Source organism: Anopheles gambiae, chromosome 3, assembly GCF_943734735.2.
Source record: "Anopheles gambiae chromosome 3, idAnoGambNW_F1_1, whole genome shotgun sequence".
Lineage (NCBI taxonomy): Eukaryota > Metazoa > Arthropoda > Insecta > Diptera > Culicidae > Anopheles > Anopheles gambiae.
In genome coordinates this window covers 70000653-70017460 of record NC_064602.1, presented here as the reverse complement: position 1 = coordinate 70017460, position 16808 = coordinate 70000653, and the positions used below count along the sequence as shown (strand labels likewise).

General features: G+C 39.5%; 1 protein-coding gene across 2 annotated transcripts in view; it reads left to right on the top strand.

The window, feature by feature from the left end:
- LOC1271106 (RYamide receptor) overlaps positions 1–16808 on the top strand; it is a 66339-nt gene that overhangs the window by 28648 nt on the left and 20883 nt on the right. The window contains exon 1 of one of the 2 annotated variants that reach the window (XM_061660090.1): positions 9432–9735. The exons of the other annotated variant lie outside the window; for it this stretch is intronic. The gene's annotated coding sequence lies outside the window, so the exon portion shown is untranslated. Of the gene's footprint in view, positions 1–9431; positions 9736–16808 lie in introns of those variants that run through there. 2 annotated transcript variants of the gene reach the window in all.

The window sequence follows — 16808 nt, the reverse complement described above, 5'->3', positions numbered from 1 at the left end:
CTTTCGGCTGGTTCGATTGATTCGATTGACAAAAAAAAAAAACAATGTTGAGGGAGAGGAGTAACCACTGACGAAAGAACAACACCGTATTGGCGACAGTTCATGGAAGCGTGGTTGACAGCGTGGGCCTTTTGTCCCCCATCCCGGTAGCGGTCGGAAACAATCGACATCCTTGACAAAATGGCAAACTTTTTCTCTCTGTGCGTATGTGTGTCTGTGTTTATTTCTTTTATTATCTTTTCGCCCTTCCAACGGGACCAGGGATGATGATACAACCCTCTTGCGTGGAAGGAGAAATGTAACGAACTGTCGCTCAAATTGCATAGCAGACACACACGGTCGCGGGAAGGAGGAAGATCTTGGTTTTGGGGCGTGATTTCACTGGTGGGAGATTCGTTGCAATGAACGTTTGCTTACAGCGTTGTTTCTTTGACTATCTTAAAACGGGACGCCGAGATGTAGAGACTCTCTACTAGAGAGGAATACCGAGAAGACGATTGATGTGCAAAACAGGAAGTATAGCATAGCAGGGCTTTAGCAAACTTCATCAAATTCAATATTTTTCGGGGAAATAGAACTCAGAATTGAGACATTGTGGTCAAGATCTTCACGAATATTACAGGAGCATATTAAGATGACCATTAAGATGTTGGTCAGCAAGTTCAGATATTAGTTTTTGAATAGCAATAGTTTTCCACGAACTCTGGAGATGCTCTAGCAATATTCTTGAACGTTAGAGTTGGTCCAAAAGAGTCTTTTGTTTTATAATCTTGTAAGTGTATCCGCCCGTTGAATGTACGAGCATTGTCCACCACAACAATGTCCGTTTTTCCCCCCTCTTTGTTGCTGCCCAGCCTTATCTTTTCGATCGAATATGCCACGATGTTCCAGGAATGACTCAGCTTTGTCTACGAGCTCCGAAACTTACTACGAAACGCTCAGAAATTCCAGAACAATCCTTCCCACGGGAAGGTTTCGGTGGTCCACTGTCTGTTTGTTTCCCTCCGAGTGGAATTCCACCACCAGATCAGCTTCCAATCATTCTGTCAATACACAACCCACGCAGCCACAAACAAGTTCAATAGTTGTACTCCATTGCTGTACAAATCGTGATCATTTGCCTGGCGTGATCTTAGCATTTTTGTTTTTACACCCAAAAAAGACACCCGAACTTGGAAACACGGTTGGCCACCTGACCCGCCTGACCGGAATCCCGGTTCGGGCCGGTTTGCTTATCATGCCGAATCCGTATCGATAGTGAGGGAACAATTCGGCATTCTTCGCCAACGTCCACCGATCGCATCGATGGTGATGCTGGAGCGTGAACTTGGTACCCGATCTCCGTTATCAGTCACTTGTCGTATTATATTCGGCCTTCTTCTACGGCGAAAGTGTTGCCTTTTTTTGGGCAGTCTGTAACTCCCGGAACCAACTTACTGCAGCGCATGGTCATCCGTCATGCTGGCTTTCTTTTGGCGTGACAGTGGCCAAGTGCACCCGTTATTACGCGACGCGGCCCAGCCGTTATCGGGCCGCTCGTGGCGTCCGATAGGAATTTTCCCGCCAGTCCTCATTTCGTCGCGTTTATCAGTGGGCATCGAGACGAGCGAGCTTAAGCGCACCACCTTGCGGGCAATTGGACGCTCTGTGCTCTGGGCTGTTCGGTTAGTGAGGGTGCACATATAGTGTAGACCGTCAGCTGACGATGAGAAGGCCGGTGCACAATGGGGGTCTCGCTAAAGAATGGCGAATAGAACAGCGGATCTGGCAAACAATGGCAAAGAGCGAGCGGAGCGAGCGGAGAACGCGTGTCGGACGTGTTGTACTCTTGCATCATAAATCAAAGCGTGGGGATGCATTTCTGGTCTGTGCGGAGGTGTTTTACACTTGTTTTGTGCACGTTTCGCTAAATGCTTCAAATATTTACGGTGAGAATGTGGCGCTCCATTACGGTAGCGGGCTGGCGACAGGTTAAATAACCGCGGATGGTTGCATCACTTGTTACTTTTACATTTTACAGTGATAAAACAAACAATCTGTACGTCAGTTTTTATAGAATTTAATCACTCTTCATTATCGAACAGGTGTGCTCTACTTAGTGTTGGACATTCACTACCAAAATTATCCTTGTTTATCATCCTACCAATATCATCTCCCTGCGATTTGGGATGAGAAGGTGGTGTCGCAACGATCACCCATTAGACAAACAGGCTAAGTACTTCTTCTCCTTCTTCTTCTTCTTGCGAGAGGGGATGTATCCTCCTATGTTGTTCAAACGCTTGTTTGAAACAGCATATTCAGAGGCTTACTCTCTCTTGTGAAGACTTCGACTATCTAGAGTCATATGTCTGGCAAATAGAGGCTAAGTACTTAGATAAGTTTAAAAGAAAATAAAAAGTAAACAAGGGACAGCCTTGCTAAACGCCTGATGTTATGCATTACAATGTGAAAATGTTTTAGCAGTCTTGGAAAACAAACATTTTAATTTATAATGAAAAATATAACTACAGCCTTTTGAAAATATTGTAAACTTTTATCAAGAAGAGAAATAATCTGAATAAAAAGTAATAAATAAACATTTCTAACGCACCAGTTTGTAAGTCAACTGTTTTAGTAGAACCGACCAAGGGATAATGTGTATTGTTTACTTAATATGAACCACGGAAACTTAGTCGGACAAAACTTTCCCTTAGAACAGATTGCTCTACCGACAACGCCAAGACATGGGCAATGGGTTAATGTTTATCAAATATCAACTCTTTTCTGACCTTTTATTTTCGCCCATTCATCGGTCACTTCCTTGTTGTTGGAGTAAAGACTGCTCCTGAACTGGGCCTCCGGAGCTTGCTGCTTTGGTTCTGTACACAGCTCCATCAGCACTGTTGACTCTTCTAGACGTGGAACCAAACATTGCGGCTTAACTTGATTTCCGACACCATCGGAAAGCCCAATGCAGTAAGCGCGTTCCTTTTGGGTAGGAAGTTGGATCAGAGAACCAATATTATATTTCGTCGTTTATGTAATCGTTAAACTGTTTACTGATTGCTTTAGACCTTTCGGGTGTTTTAAAACTTTTTTTTTTAATTTTTCTGATGTAAATGAAAATCATGTTTCAGGAAAATGGCCTTCGGTTTTAAGTTGTCAGCAAGGTGGATTTAAAAATATCAGGTGGTGGACTCTAGTGCATTTTGACAATTCATCACTTGACCCCAGGATTCAAACTTTGTTTACATTTATTAAATTTGTGCATATAATTTATCTACCCCATTTTTTAATGAAACATTCTTTAAAAATATATTTTGGACTTCGCGAGTTCTTATTTAACATTAAAATATGGATTAAAGTGTGTTATTTTGTGTTATTCCGTGAATTTATTCTATAATTCATTGTTTTTTCGACATTTTTGGTGATAAAAATTAAGAAAGAATTTAGTTTTTCAATTTTCACATTAATTCCTCATTATCTACGAGCCACATGGACAATTTACGTGAGATTAGAACCCTTACTCACATGATTTTAAATTTCGTGCATAAACAAATCATCAAATCTTTTGTTAATATATTTCATTTTTTCGATAAAACCAATAGACACACAAAAATGCACATAATAACAAAGAAATCTGTTCTATTTGCTAAGCTTTGTGTGCGGAAATCAATGGTTAACGGTTCTAAAATGACGAAAAGTCCCTCAACTATGGCGACCCCCCAAAGGCCCTAATCCACCACCTGATATTTTTCATCCACCTTGGTTGTCAGGCATCTTTTGTGATGCGCCTAAAAGTATGCAAACAGCTACGCATCACAGTAGCTGACGCGCCGGCGGGCCAATTAGAACATTTGTTTAGAACTAGTTCCAGAGGGCGGCAACTATTGTTTGTTGATTATCATGATAAAATCGGTACACCATTCATTAATAATATCTGTGATTACGTTGAACGAATGATATTTAAATCCTTTTGCGTTAACTAGAATAAATGCTATAATTAAAGTCCATCAAACCAATAAATCAAAACATTCAGGCGCATTCTATTCTGAACTCGATTCGATTCGAGTCCAGAAAATAAACTCCAAAGTGAACTTTTCCATACAAACGAACACACAAAATGCATCAACTCGACGTTGAGACGACTCGATTATAAGAATAGAATACGCCTGATTTATATATTAGGCTGTAATTTTTCAGTGAACACCTTTTTATCGATTCATGCTAAATTCAGACGTCGATAGTGATTCCAAAAAAAAATCAAAAATAGAAAAAAACAGTTCTTCTCACTTCCACCAAATGTCTCAATGAAGCTTCAAGGAGCATTGGAATTGAATGAATTTTTAACGTGAAATTAAATTAAAACACTCAAATTAAAAATAAATAGTAAACATATTCGTTTGATCGCTATTGGAAGGATGACTCCCACAATTTCTGACAGGATTTGTAGGAGGCTCTAAAAAGTGTAGGAAGCTACCAATAAAAAGACATTTAGATGGATTTTTAATCAATGTTCATGTTAATGGTAGTTCAAAAGCATCAAGCCTTGCGAAAAGAGCAACTTTTTTTTACTTCTTCCACACACACACACTACCACCCCATAATTCAAGGCAAATTCCTAGCACTCACTTTTCCTGCTTCCCCCTGTCCATTAAAACGTCCGCCCGTCCATGTTTTTAAACCGTAATTCATCCCCACCAGCAAACAAAAACAATGCCTAATGATGTTTTCTATATTTATGAGCATCCGTTCGTGATCCATTTTCGCCTACGACAAAATATCTGCTCTTTCTCCCTTGCTACTCTCTACAGTCCGGTCAGGATGCTATTCAAGCAGACCAACGACACCTCAACGCCGAAACGAGAGCTGACAGGTTTCGTCAATCGATCGCAAACAACGTAACGAATCAACGTTGATGTTCGTGTTTTTTTTTAGTGAGTTAATTTTATTCCCTCCCATCCCATCGTTTCCCCGGATGGGCACGGCTGATGGACGTGTTGAACGCGCCACTACAACCACCACTTGAAATCTCGGCTCCGCAACGGAAGTGACCGATGTGAATGTTTACCGATGCGTATGTTATGCCGGTTTAGCCGGTATTCCTGGACGTTTCGCTGCCTTCCGTTCTGCCCCAAAAACTGTGGTAGTGAACCAACCATTTCTCACAATCGGAAGATCTGTGACACACACACATACGACGGCTTCGATGTCCGGGAATGACCCTAAATTGATGGTTTTTATTTTTAACATGTCACCTGCGAGTCAGTGGGAACTGCATTGAACTTGAACTGGCGCCGATTGATGGTTGGTTACAGGAGGGGCAGTTTAACTGGGAAACGGTTTGCTACCGCTGATGCTTTATCGTACCGGTTCAATTCAGCTAGCACGATTTCGCATCGATTTTCCTAACCGGTTGGTGGATTAGCCTTGGCCGGGGAGCGCTTTATCGGGCCACTTTAACCACCAATACATGTTCGAACGACTCCCGTTGAACGCTATTTTTAAAATCAAGCGTGTATACGCGGGAAAATCTGCCCTGTCCTGTTCGTTGCGCTTAAAACCAGACCCTCATTATTCATTGATTTAGCTGTCGTGGAAAACGGATTCAGGTTATGTGCGTAATACATGATTTGCTTGGTTTACCTGAATTTTCGACCGACCTTTTGGACTGAAATATCGCATGAAATGAATTGTTCGTCCAGCTAATGGAAGTTTTAGTAAATAAAAAAACAATAAAATGGCTTTTTATAGCCTAACAGTAAGCAATATAAAATAACAAATATTTATTTATTTTCTTGTAAGATAATGGCCATTCTGAAGGTGTTTTTCTTTTCTAGCAAATATCCTAACGTTGAAATGTTTAATGATTAAATCTAGGTTTAAATTAAATTTAAATCTCCCAGCCAGTTTTCCATAATTTAAACCGAAAGTTCGTATGGAGCTTTTAAACACAACAGCAACGAGCAAGGGAATGGCTTAACAAACCTAATTTTTATTCATCAAAACAACAACAAAGAGCTTAGCAATAACCAACCACCTCCCATGCTGGTTTTAATTAACTGGTGTGTAGTTGGAATGCGGCTTAAATATTTGAATAATACTATTGCTATGACATTTGCAACGCAAATATGATACACAATGTCATTCTCAACCAAAAGCGGCTTTGTCTTCTCCCCGCATTGCATACTTTTCGGCGCTCACGTGCCTTTGCTACGAGCGCAAACATTTGCTTACGGTATGCAATTTGCATCGCATAATCGTCTCTATCAGAACGCAGTTCAAAGTAATCGTGTTTTCCCATTAGCTTTTCCCAGTAGAAAACGTATATTTGCTTATGTAATCAGTTGGTGTAACTTTCCCCTGCTGCTGCTGTTGCTGCTGCTGCAAGCATTCCTGCCCGGAACTGTCTACATCTGAAAACTAGCACGGGCGTAATTAAGCGCCTGAAGGTATGCAATGCTTGTTACCTATGCCGGTTGCCTCCAAGCTACACTGCATTTGCTGCACGCCGATACGCAGCTTTTGAAATTTGACAGTGCTTAGAGATAACTCTGCTGATCTATACCCAGCCAAATGTCAAATGAATAACGAAATTGATTGTATAGTTTCAAAACCTTTAATGACAATTAGGGTAAATGTACCAATAGTGGTGCAATTTGTGGTGGTACAGATGTATTTTAATGGATTTAAAGTGTCAGGAAGGACAATTTCTGAATATTTAACACATAACAGTTGGAATATGTTTTATCTTCGCAATCATAACCATTTTTACCATAAAACACATCAAATTTACGAAAAAACACATATTTTTGTGATTGCTTCGTTGTACCTATAATGGTGGTATGGTTCATATAGTCGCCGTATTGTGTTCGTATAGTGGTGGTAAACAAAGATGCCTCAAAACAGTATATAATATCAATATAACTTAGTTTTGAAGCTGTTTTCGTATGAATAGCAAGGATAGCTGCCATATTAATGATTTCTTTCGTAATTTGATCGTAAAAAATGTATAAATTTGGTTGATGAAAATATTGACTAAAGTACTGCATCACACCTGTCGTCAATGCATACCTAGAAGAGTTTGCTTGATTTGAAGTCGATTTTTCACTCAGCCAAATAAGTGAATTTTGGCCTTTGTTTGGTAAATTTCTTACAGAAAACTCATTTTTGTTGCTTATTTTAATGAAACATGTCAAAAATGTTGTCGAAAAAAATCTTAAATTACGTGTTTTTATTGATTTTAGAACTATGACCACTATAGGAACATGCCTGTTTGGTGTACCTATAATGGCACTATCGTAAAAAACACTTAAAATACGTAAATTTGGTCAAAAGCCAATGAATTTAAATAAAACAATATCATTTGATAACAATTATGTTAAAAAACTATTGTGTTGTTATGTGGTCATTTAGAACGTTAACAAAAATATGAGTATCGTTATGAAATCCTAAGGATTTAGGAAAAATGTTGATACCTTTCACAAAACAATGGAATTTTTGGTCACTAAGAAAAGGAATGGCCCCATTTCATTTTTAAATCCGTTGTAAAAGGCTAGAGAACATTTCACACTATCGTAAATTACTTAACTACTGTTAATTTATCGTATGAGACGCATTTTAGAGCAATACCACCACTCTTGGTACTAGCACCACTCTAGGTAGGTTTACCCTAGGTTCTCGATAAAATATCTCATATCAATTGATTTTAGTCTGTTTTTTTTGGTAGTTTAAAGAGCATTTATTAAACTAAGTACCATTTTTTCGCATGTATAATGATCCCCCGTGTAAAATGACCTCCCTCCCCGATAAAATATTCACAATTTTAGATATTTTGTTTTACATTTAATTTAACAACTTCAAATAAAAAGGTCTAAAAAACAACTTTGTCCATGTTGCCAATTTGATTCAGACCAATTATTTTTATTTGTACTTCTAGTACAACCGAATGAAAGGCCATTAGTTCATCTTGGGATGCTTTGGGAATCTTCTGAGCTTTAGTTTTTGACCTAATGCTTAAGTGGTTCCTTTTTATGAATTTGAATCATCAATTTAAACAACCATTGAGATCAAATGTTTCTTCACTTTTCAAACCGTTTTTTCGTAACGTGTTCCTTGGCACCAATCCTTCTTCCTTTTCTTTTTCTAGTATTAGATTTGTGCATACCCATGCTATATAGACTGCCTTTGGTAGCAATCAAATGTAATGTCTCAGGTGTAAATGAATGGCTACTATACATTTATAACAACCTCTTTGATCTGATTTTGGTCATTTTTCAATCTAAAAGTGGGTCGTTATACGCACGGCGCTAAACGACGCTAAAATACGGCATTCTACTATGTATTTCCTATGAGTTGATGAAATGAAATGAATTCGTATGAGTCTAGGCACAATAAGCTTTTCAATTTACATTTTGGTTGTCAGTAGTTCAACGATTTTACTTTCAAAAAAGGTTTACCAACGAATTAATTTCACTAGATCTTGTTCGTCATTCTTACTAGTTACACTAGCTCTATCCCTTATCAATATTGTTCGTAAAAAAAACGTACACCGATATGATTTCACTTCGGATCGCTCACGGTACCGATCAAGACACCGAAGCAAAACTCTCACGACTCTCCCAAACCGACGGGCCCAAAAAAAAAAACGCTTCGTACCACTACCATCCACCGTCTGGATATGGCGTGCGTGAGAGCATCTTCACACTCAGGCAACAACTCGGTCGGTGAGAAAAGTGCTCCTTTCGCCAGAGCACAAGAGTCGCGTTACAACCGATCGACCGGCTCGCACATCAGTAGCGTTACAACCGTCGGAAAACGAACAAGCCCTCCCCGAAGGGGCTCATACTTTGCCGAACAATCCGTTTCGAAGTGAAATCGTAATCCGTCGAAGCCATCTGGTGCAAACGAGAAAGATTGTATTTGTTGACGAGTTTTCCGCGAGCAAAGATGGGTGATGGATTTATCGTTTGATGTCATCGGAATGATGGAATGTAGAAATACGATCGTTGTGTAGTTTATTAGAAATTCGTTAAATGCGCCAGCGAGCCAGGAGTGCATGTGTTCGGCGGTTGGAATTTAAATAACGAATTTTCGGTGTCTGAGTTCGAAATGGTGCAAATTCCACCAACATGACGTGATCAGAAACAGATTCCAGTTGGGAGCTCAGCTCATGCAGTGTGGGAGTGATGGGAAGCAATCCGTTAACGTGAAAATAAATGTGTGGAAAAAGGGTAGAAATTGAGTCAAAGCAGGAAGCAGGAAAATAATTTTGAAGCTTAAAAGGAAGAAACGACTGTGCCGTTTGCAAACACGCGTATGTGCAGCTTTGTGTCAAATGATCCGATCCTCTCGTGGGTGTGTTTGTCTATTGTACGCTCCGCAAATAAACGCATCGAAAACGATTTTCCGTCCATGATTTGGTTTTCTACGAAACGGCATCTCTACTGGGCATCCTTTGAAAAGTGGCAAAGTGGTAACCTGTAAGTGTTCGGTTCAATAGCGAGAGCCTTCCCGGAAAATGGAAGAAAATGTCCGGTAATCCCTTGGCAACCGCACACCGCACCATCGACCCCGGTCAATGGATAAACCGAACGTGCAAGCTTTATTAATTAACTAGCGAAAGGATTACTAATTAGTGATTGACAAAGCAAAGCAGAAAACACGGGGAAAGAGCGAGAAAGCCCCATCCTTGCTGCAAAACAAACAGCCCCGTGCTGCGATTGATTCCGAACCAAAGCTGGACAAGCCAAAAAGGTAAGGGCCTGGGGAAAACTTTAACACCGGCACCAGTTTCTCTTCCTTCCCCCGGAGGATTGATCCGTGCGTTCGCCATTTCAAGATCAATCATTGTTGTCTGCATCGATGGGGAAGTGTTGGGAGAGGAAATTCTGTGTGAAAAGGGTCGAAAGGTTGGGTTTAAAGTTTTATGGGTCAGTTTCATCATTTGTGAAGCGTTTCATTTCATTAGCATAATTCGAGGATGGCGCACCATTTGCTGAGTGGTGGAAGCGGGACGGGAGACTGTTGATTTGGGCGTAAAATGGCCACCCACCCGTGGGGGCATATTGTTTGAGAGGACTATGTAGCTGTTTCGAGGTGGGATGGCCGAATGGAAGCGGTGAAATATATTTTCCAGAGATTTTTATTGCTGTAGTTGTGGATGGTAATAGACGCCAGATACTGTTCACTGCGGTATCATAACATCAAAAAGACATAAATTCAAGCCCAAGTAGATAATTTAAATTTGCATAGTACCCCCTCTCTACAATGTGAGACAATTTGCAATGTATCTGTTTTCCGGAAATGGCGAGGTAAATTCCTTGTCATATGCAGCATGGCTGACTAGTGGAAATACGAGAAAATTACTCTTGGGACTGAGTAAAGGAATTGGATTACCTGGTACGTAGATTTACCTTGTGGTTGGGTTGGGATGATGAAATGAATACGAAATTAGTATCAACCCTTTTGCCACTAGGATGTATTCCCTGCATCAACTGACCTACTTACTACACCGTCCTGTCTAGGAGAACCATGGTAGAAACCTTTAAGCGTGTTCTGACGCATGTTGAAACTCCATTTCCAAAGCCATTTGCCTTGAACAATAATTTATCTGTACCGAAACCGCATTTGTTTAATTGCTATTTATCCCTTTATTATCATTACGGTGGATGCATGCAAGTTCTATTTTAAGTAAGTGAATTACCCTCTGCTCTCTGCTGCTATGCGGTTTGGTTTTAATAATCTGTGTGGGAATGATTATTTCAAGTTATTTGTAATTTGTAAACGACATTACAAATCGTGAAACGAATCAAAACATTTAAAAATGTAAAAACTCGTTAAAACCAACGAAAAGCACTTGAAAATTTAGTATATCAAAGTATTGAAATTTTTAACATTTCTTTCGTGTTCACAACCAAACGATAGATATGCCGGCTTTAAAATGTACGCTTGAATGAAAACCAAACATATTAAATATCACATATTGGTACTGCTAATGAGCATCTTAGTGGATTTGTGAATAGCGGATCAAAACGCTTACGGAATATCGTATCGGACTGTATCGTTAAAAATAAAATCCTACATCTTTCATTGTTTATGGACGGTGATGGAACATTGAACACACATGCAATGGAACTATTCTTCAGCACCGCCTACAAACAGCACACGTTTGCTACTTCTCGTGAGATTGTGTTGTTTTGTGTGTGTTTATAGCGCCTAAAGGCAGGCAATTTGTTACGCTTGCTGCTTAACTGCGTATGTGAACGTGTACAACGTGCACAAACAATATGGTGCAACTTGCATAACTTTAGGCGCTACACAACCAAATTTCTACATGTTAGTAGAGTTTTTTAAACCATATTCATATCCATAATACACACCTACAACACATGGTAATGGGTAATGGCATCAGAGCAACACCAATCACAGCGTTGCAGCGAATGTTTTTTATTCAACACTCAGAAGCCGTGAAATATAAGCAATAGACGTTATTTTCCATCCAAAATGGTGTTTGCTTGGTTTAGAAACACATTTAATAAATCACCGCAGCTCAATTACAAATTACATTGCTAATCCGGGGTCGGGAATGTTCGGCACCACTTACAACCAAACACGCCACAGCGACGGGACCCGTGAACCGTGACAACGCATATCATATCTACGCGAATCACGTGAACAAACCCAAGTGAAACCCCCACCAATTGGGACATGACGATTCGCACACAGTGCACAAAGATAATCGAGTTCGGTGTTGTGGCGTACCGGTTTGCGGTCGTAACCTCCATCACACTCCGGGTGTACCGGTGACAGGTGGTCCTGGGAGTCCTTCGCTGAAGTCTACACCCGACATCATTTATAATATGGGCGCATGGTTTTGTTTACCGAACGGCCTTTTGATGCTGTGATGTTTTTACGGTATTATTCGCCACAATTTCCTGCCAGGTCTGATGGCGGAACAATAAAAATGGTTTAGCACGGTGATACAGGACGCTACGTGATGTTAATTTTTAATGACACCAATGGAAATGTCACACGCCAACTCGCATTGTTTTTGAAGTTAATTACATTTTTTGTTTAAATATATGAATAACAATCACAAGCTGTGTACGAAAAAGTGTTGTATGAAACAATGTTCTGTCATTTTTGGACTCACGTAGGTGCTGTTACGCAGCATGATCCATGTTACCACTTGGGTATAGGTTCATTTATAACCGAAGCGTGTGCCCATCGCATGGATTGTACATGTTTTTATTGCATCCAGGAAGGAGCATGATGATAACAAAAAGAACTATCTTTTCCAAACGACAAAACTGATAACCTGGGAACAAAGAAAACCCATCGCACCGGATGTCACCGAAAAGGTATATGCTTCTCCTGAGACACGGGTGAAAGCTGCAGGGCCATAAACATAGATTGAACGATCTTTTCTGTGGGACTCAGGCTCAGGATGTGTGCCCTGTGACACAGGAAGCGTACGCACGAAATAGCCGGATGACGGCTCGAGCAGAAGGGCCTAGGACAGAACAGTGAAACCTTTGTGCCAAAACTAATTTGCCATTTCGGTTGATTATATGAGTGGGTGATAAAAATATTCCCTTCCTAATTGATTTCCTTCGGTTTGAGCGTTTTTCTCTTCACGAAGCGCTCGATAAATCACGACACGTGATGGAGCAGAAACACACGCAACATAAAATGTCTTTGTTGCATCGAAGGACAAGGCTCCATTCCAGATCAGCCTCGGGATGAAACCGAAAAACCACTCGATCAAAGTCAGGCAGGCAAAAAAATAAAATATAATAAACACAGCACACAGGAAAGAAACGAAACTCGAAGCATCTCCTTTTACAACGTTTGCTCCGGCTGGCCGTAGGCGCTCTGAAATCGTATTAGCGCTGCCGGAGATTTAATTACTGACCAGTATCTTTGCACCGCAGGAAGTAGGCCATTCTTTGAACTATTTCGAGATCAGTAAACTGCAGCGGGGGAGGAGTGGGAGGAGGTTAAAATCATATCATATCACCATCAGCCCAATATGGTTGGCGGTAAAGTTGCGAGAACGCACAGCAGGCGGTTTTGTAATTTGATTTGAATTCATTCTTCCCTACCTTATTATGCGAACGTTTCCCGTCGTTTTCTCGCAATATACACAATGTGGTCGGATGCGCACAGGAAAAAAATACTTATATTTTTTTATCATTTTTCCGCCGTTTTATGTTTGTTGGTCTTCAGTAAACATTTCCATTTGAAGCCATGGCTTGCGTGTATGGTAAAATGCATTGATGTACACAGAAGACCATGCAACTATCGAGAATTATGTCAAATCAAATCAAACGTTGAAGCCTGTGTAAGGGTTGAATAATTCTCTTTGTTAACGTGCTAACACTATGTGCTCTTTGTTAACAAATTAACGTGCTAACACTATGAAAATTAAAAAAAAAAGTTTTAGCATTTAACTTTTAAAATGCTTGCAAAATCTTTTCTACCGATGTGTAGTTTTAAATTATGTAGGGCCATATCTTATAGCTACAGGCTAAAGATACAGTTTCAATAGGTTCATTGATTATTTCAATACAATAAAAGGCAACTTTTGAATTATATTTACCAATTATTTATAGTTGGTTGAGTAGAATGTACATGACAAACACTACAGTGTGTCTCTAAGTCAAATAATTTTCAAAATTCAATTCAATAATTTTAACAAAGGGCAAAACACTTTGTGCTTTCGTTCTCCATTTTTGCAAAAAATACCCTTATTGAAAAGACCATTTTTATTGTAAAAAGTTAATTTACGTAATTAATCATTCTCCCGTTTTCTTCATCTTAGATTAAGGCCTAAAACAGTTTATCAAAAAGCGTGAGAAAGTTTTGACAGTTTGATGAAAAAGCTTCAATCGTTTCTTCGCAGCAAGCATTGAGGTTTAAGTTGTGGTGCATGCAGTGGTTTCAATGCATTTTCGGTCATTTTTAAAACGTTTGGTCATAATTGTGTGGTTAATTTTTTAAGAATATCAAGAAAACATAGACATAAAGAGCAATTTATTGATTATAACAAGCTCAGTGTCCAAAATAAGGACGAAATCTTGTGCAGCTTAAGAGGATCAAAGCCAAGAGGCTAGTTTCTAGATTGTGGTCGTTTTTAAGTGATGAATTACTGAAAACCACTGCTCCATACCACGTTCATGAGGTGGAAAGTATATTTACACTAGATTTTGAGTAGTAAAAGCATAATTGGGCCTTAAAAGTGTTTGGTTGTGTTAGAATGTTTGTAAACACTTTTTCAGCTAACTGTAACTGTGACCTCGTATGAAAATGGTGCACCAAAATCGAGCCATGCATCGACCTCTGTAATATATATACAGTGTTCATTATTTTTGTGCTGACCACTACCGTTTGTTAAATATCACCCTTTTTTAATTTGTTGCCAAGATGTTTGGCATCTCTTACCATTTTGCTAAGAGTAGCACCGTTGGAAAATTAGCAATTTTCGAGCATCCCATAATAATTCTACCTTAAAATCATCGGTTTGATACAAAATATTAATTATTTAACGAATTCACATAAAAATTTACCATGATTTGATAAAAAATGTGCCTTTTTCTTTTCGTCCGTAATTTGTACAACTAACCATCGGTGTACCAAATATCGCAGTTTACCATGGATGCTTTGCTTAGGGCGGTGGCAACGCTTTTTCGCATGCGATTTTATCGGACGGCCTGTCAAATTTTTATATGGGATTTGACAGATAACGTCGGACGACGAAATCGCACGTCCGACGTTATCTGTCGAATCCCATATAAATCTCGTCCGATAAAATCGCATCCGATGAGCGTTGCCACCGCCCTTACAACTGTCGTTTTGGTCGTAGTTTACAAGTGAACAAATCAGGTTTCTCGTTGTTATTTTCGCAATCTAATGTGTAAGTATGAGTATTAAGCATGATTTACTTGTAAAGTGTAAAAATCAAATCAGTTTCATCTATAAGACTTATAAGTCTTGAATGAATTTGATACGAAATAGGCGAAATCTGAACGCCACTCGTCCTATTGGCAAGTGCGCTCCTCTGCGTCTCGTGCTGAAACGGTAGCTGGCTTCGGTATAGCTTCCAGGTGATGTGAAGGACTGTCAAGAGATATGAAGTGTGTCCAAAATAGTGTTGGGATAATCTGATTCAGATTCATGCATTTGAATTAATCTTTGAAATGATTTAATGACTCTAAATCTCACTTTCAAAGATTCGTGAATCTCGAAAGAATCATGAATCTCGAAAGATTCTTGAATTTCAAAAGATTCATTCAACTCGAAACATTCACGAAGCTTTAGGGATCTCAAGAGATTCATACATCTCGAATGATTCATTGAGCTTGAGCTTCTTATTCTTCTTCGCGTAACAACTTACGTCATGCCAGCCTATACAGGCTTTCGAAACTTCTTGGTAAGTACTACGCAGCCGGATAGTTTGTTTGGTACGGGGAGACGGTCCAAGCGAGGCTTGAACCCACGACGGACATGGTGTTAGCTGGGAAAGGTCGCGCAAATTAAATATTGAATGTCAATATATAAATATAAATCATACATCTCTAATCATACAGATTCATGAACCCCTGGAGATAGATGCATTTTAATGGATTTATGAATCTTTTAAATTCATAATTCTTTGAAGATTCATTTATCTTTCTTCGAGATTAATGATTACTTGGAGATTTATGAATCCTTGAAGATTCATGAATCTTTGAGGGGTCAATATGAGATTCGAATTGCTCATCACTGAAGATCACTCATAGGAATGAATCTCAACGAAAGATTCATGAAACCCAACACTTGTCCAAACACGGTGTTATAGGTAGAATAAGAAAGTAAAATTTTAGAAAGATTAACCCCAACTATTGTGCGATTACTGGAGCGTGGCAAACAATACAATGTTCTTATTTTATGGTGTTTTCATACTTATTTGGCTGCAATAGACTTGAATTTACTTTATTTGAGTTAAAAAATGGCACAAAATGAATTTTGGTGTAAACATCCCCCAGGTTAGGGCTACTGCCACAATTGGTACAGCCATGGCGAATTGCTTGGAACACTGTAGCCATAGCTTGAGATGCAATTTTTAAGTTAAATTTTCTACAATTTCTTTAAAAATTGGAGCAACTTTCAGGCTTCGAAAAAACATATCATACGTATCTTGAAGACTATAGCCATAATTGGTACACTTACCCTGTTCATTACATAGGAATAGGAAAACCTTGTTATGCTATTCGTCAAAAAGTTTACAGCTGAAAACACACAAAAATAATAATGATTATAAATAGCTCCTATGAGCTCCAAACAGCGTACGCTTCCTCCTAACAGTCGTTTTGTTTCCCAAACACACTGTGCCTCACACACCAAACCCTGCACCATTTCACTCGCCACCGGCATAAAACGGTGCAGTTCGTTAAACGGTGCCCATAAAATCATACCGCGATCAAGCACTTTAAACGCTTTAAAAAGGCAAAATCCCCATCCGCTACACTTTGATAGACGATGAACGATGATTTTGCAACACTTTACTTCCAATCGCGTAAACAGGTACGATGGTGCGGAGGGAAGAGAGGACCGCTCCAAACAAAAAAAGTTACTCAATTGAAACGGCAACAAGATGCAATTTGAACTTTTCCTAACACTCGCTTTCCTAACATCCCGTAGCTTCAACACCGTTCCGCATCCGGAGCTGTCTAAACAAATCGTTAAATCCCCCATCTACGTGAACTCCTTGATTCCCCAGTTCACACCTTGGCATTTTTATTTCGCCTTCCAGGAGGAAAGGGAAAACAACCCCAAACGCCTTACAC